Raw genomic sequence first — 3,957 nt, 5'->3', positions numbered from 1 at the left:
GGCGTCCACTGATGAGGATTTGTGCTTTTTGTGAAAGCTTCCTAGCAAATACTTCCTCATATGTGACAGCATCTTTGTGTCGAGGGATGTCGTCTTCTGATTTCCTGAGGGTGCGGTGGGAGAAGTCATCATCTTGTGTGATACCAATATTCTTCACAAGAGCAAGGGTCACATAGCGTGTACGATCCACTTTGGGCCAAGGAGAAAAGAAGTCACCAGATGGAATATCAGGCATGTCTTTATATGTTACTTTAATTTTCTTTGATAGCTCTGAAATGACATGTTGCGGATCTAAAATTATAAATGAATGCGTTAGCCACAGCATGCTTTCATTGACATTGTGTATTTATATTTATTATGTCCCTAGACAGGAAATTGCACCTTAGGTATTTTCATTATAATCTCAAACAAACACAGGTGTTATGCATGTACATGTACTTTATACTAGGGCACTACAAAAACTGATGAAACAACATAATTACATTTGATTCAACAACCTGCGCATGATTCACCAGATGGAATATCAGGCATGTCTTTATATGTTGCTTTAATTTTCTTTGATAGCTCTGAAATGACATGTTGCGGATCTAAAATTATAAATGAATGCGTTAGCCACAGCATGCTTTCATTGACATTGTGTATTTATATTTATTATGTCCCTAGACAGGAAATTGCACCTTAGGTATTTTCATTATAATCTCAAACAAACACAGGTGTTATGCATGTACATGTACTTTATACTAGGGCACTACAAAAACTGATGAAACAACATAATTACATTTGATTCAACAACCTGCGCATGATTCATGGCATGCCTGTCAGAATTGTAAATATACAAGCATGTACATGTACAGTACATATACAATATCAAACTTACAATTGTATTCTTTAATCCACATCATACTTCGCTCAAGTTTTGGTACAGTTAACTCCGGGCAGACTAAAAAAATACCCATATGTTGGATCAAATTTTATAAATAATTATACATACCCTCAATAATGTGTTCTTTAGCAAAGATTAGCACTTTTGAATACTCTGCGTTGGTTGTAAGTGCGGACAATATGAAGAAAAGCCCAGTTTCATCACGAGTGTGAACATATTCTGTGTTTTCAATATATTTAAATAGCTTGTAGCTATCAGAGAATTTTTCAAAATTGACTCTACACATAGAGCAAATACTTCGGAGGAATGATAAACGGAGGTCTTCATCGTCAAATTCATAATACACTCGTTGAATATAGCTCCTCATTTGAATCAATTTGAAATCATTCTCTTCAAACTTATCCTTGAAACTTATTAGTGACTGAACTGATGAGGGCTTTGAAATGCACCAGCCCAGCCCCACATGAGTCAATAATGAGTGTACAAATGGCATTACTTCATCAGGAGAAAAGGCATGTTTAACTTGAAGATAAGAGCCTAGTTCAAGGAAGTTGCTACCAGAAAAACCAGGAATCAGGTATGATAAGCATACATGTATCTTGATCTCTACAAAAAACAGTGAAATTGAGTAGTGAATACAGGTAAAAATAGCAAGAAGTATAGACAGTCAGTAAAATACATAAAATACAATAATTATAATCAAATCATTATATCTGTAACAACAGATTACTTAGCATGTATGTGTTTACAATGAAACTCCTCGGGAGTTTCTATTTTAGTTTCTAGAAGTTTTTTCTTTATTAGAGACACTATAAAGCCCTATTACTCAAAACTAGGGCTGAAACGAATAGTATTTTTTACTATTCGATGATTGGCATGCTAAACGAATGAATATTCGAGTAATTAAACTGTTATTGCTGAATGATTATAAACTACCTTTTTGGTGTTAAGGCCACTCCAATTTGATTCCTTGTTTCCCATTACCCGCCCGCATGGGGCCGCATCGCTATTCATTATTGCGGTTTTTCATTGATTATACAAGCAATTTATACAGCTGATAATGAATAAATTTAATGAAAATGAACAAACCCGCCCGCCCGCATCAGGCCCGCCTCTGTAATGGGAAACTATGAATCTTATTGGAGTGGCCTAAACTTTTCAAAATGATGCCAAACAAGGCTTCTTTGAGATTGAGAACCACTTTCCATGGCCACAGCATCAGTATTTAGTGAGTTGGTAAGTAAACAGACCAAGAAAGCAGCCTGTGCAGGTGACTAGTGATGGGCGGTATCGGTTCCAAAGTATCTGGTTCTATGGTTCTGGTGCTTGATTTGCTGGTACCAAATCCTGAAGTAATACCGACCAAAGTTTCGGTTCCGGAAGCCACACCCAATAAGCGTTAATTAACTATTATAACTAGTAATAATCATTAATAATCAGCTAATTATTATTCATAAATATTGAGTAATTAATTTAAAATGGCTCAAAAAATGGCTACATGTGGCTATTCACAGGTAATCGGAACCGTACTCGGTACCATCAATACTCTCAGATGAAGTACTAGGTATCGAACCGAAATGGAAAAATCTGGTACCGCCCATCACTACAGGTGACATGCGGTGGGCGTGGTCATTAATTATTGCAATAACCATTAATAATTTTATTAGGCGAATAGTTCGAATAGCAAAAAAACTATTCAAATATTGCTTTAACGAACGAATATTCGAATATCTCACTATTCGTTTCAGCCCTACTCAAAACACTAAAAATCTGACAAAAACCATGCAGGTAGTGCTTGTACATTGTAGGTCATAATTTTGCCAAAATTATTGGCTTTTTCAATGCCTTGCACATGCCATCTATATGTACATTTAGAACAAGAAAAGAAACTTTTTCTAGACTGCAGGGAATCCCTTCTAAAGCCATGGAGAATGATGGTCAGACCAGTGGCATATAGCCAGGGCTAGGGTGAGCAATACTAGGGAAGGCCTGCCCTAAACTTATCAATATTGATGCACAATGAAATGGCTACTACAACTAGAGGAAATATGGCTATCATTTTTTTAAATCATAAGGCCCACCTTCACTACATCAGCAAGCTCCTGGATCAAACAGACACTGACTCAGAGATTGAGACTACATACATGTACATGTAGCCATCGTTCACACAAATCCCTGGTGAGGCTAATAAAAAATTAAAAATACCTTTTAACTTTTTGTGTTGTCTTATTCGTGTATTCAAGGACTTAATACTTTCTTGAAATTTCTCCTTCTCTTTCTTATTCTCTTCTACCAATTTTGTTTTTAAATAACAGAGATCAGATTTCAGTTCATCAACTTCAAAATTCAATCCTCTTCTTACTTCGGCAGTATCTTTAATATACATGTATAATGTTTAGTATAATAAACAAATATGCACTAACCTGTACAAGTTAATGTATGTTCATGAAGTATCCTCACATAATCCTGTTTAAGTATTCCCAACTTCTTTGACAAATTTTCATTTTCTTTTTTTACTGTGGATAGTTCTTGTGTCAATTCACCTGCTTTCTAGATTGTATTTTAAAAATACAATGTAAGTTCAGTCATTGCATACAATGGCAATAAAAAATGGCACACAAGAGTATTTTATGATCAAATATTACCGATTTATTAGCACACATGTACATGTAGTAGTGCATTACCGTATAGTGGGTAATTTTGGAGAGGATTAAATTTGGCAAATTTGGCATTTTGATAGCCATTCACCAAAATAAAAATCTGCCATTTTGAGCCATTATACGCATGCTCAATGGCATGTGGCCACAAATTCACCTAATTAAAAATCTGCCAATCACCAAAATTTAGCAATTCACCAAATTTTAGCCCCTCCAAAATTACCCGCTATATGGTATGTACTCAAGTAGTGTATTTTTGTGCATAAATAACCACAAAAATGATCATATCCACTATTTTTAAATGTTAAAACTCATACACTTATTGATGAGTGATTTGCTTCATAGAAATGATAAGTTAAATTTTAAGACAGCTTTTTATATCAGCAATCCTGCATTACCTTCAAAAATAAATTAATT

General features: G+C 35.0%; 1 long non-coding RNA gene across 1 annotated transcript; it reads right to left on the bottom strand.

Annotated features, from left to right (window-relative positions):
• Window positions 1-3,096: 3,096 nt before the first annotated feature.
• LOC109586869 (uncharacterized) lies at window positions 3,097-3,547 on the bottom strand. The gene is made up of 2 exons (XR_002187252.1): window positions 3,307-3,547; window positions 3,097-3,256 (listed from the first exon to the last, which is right to left on the bottom strand). It is a non-coding gene; the product is annotated as an uncharacterized LOC109586869 (long non-coding RNA).
• Window positions 3,548-3,957: the final 410 nt, after the last annotated feature.

This window comes from Amphimedon queenslandica, unplaced genomic scaffold (genome assembly GCF_000090795.2).
Source record: "Amphimedon queenslandica unplaced genomic scaffold, v1.1 AMPQUscaffold_12758, whole genome shotgun sequence".
Taxonomy (NCBI): Eukaryota; Metazoa; Porifera; class Demospongiae; order Haplosclerida; family Niphatidae; genus Amphimedon; species Amphimedon queenslandica.
This window is presented reverse-complemented; position numbering and strand designations above follow the sequence as displayed.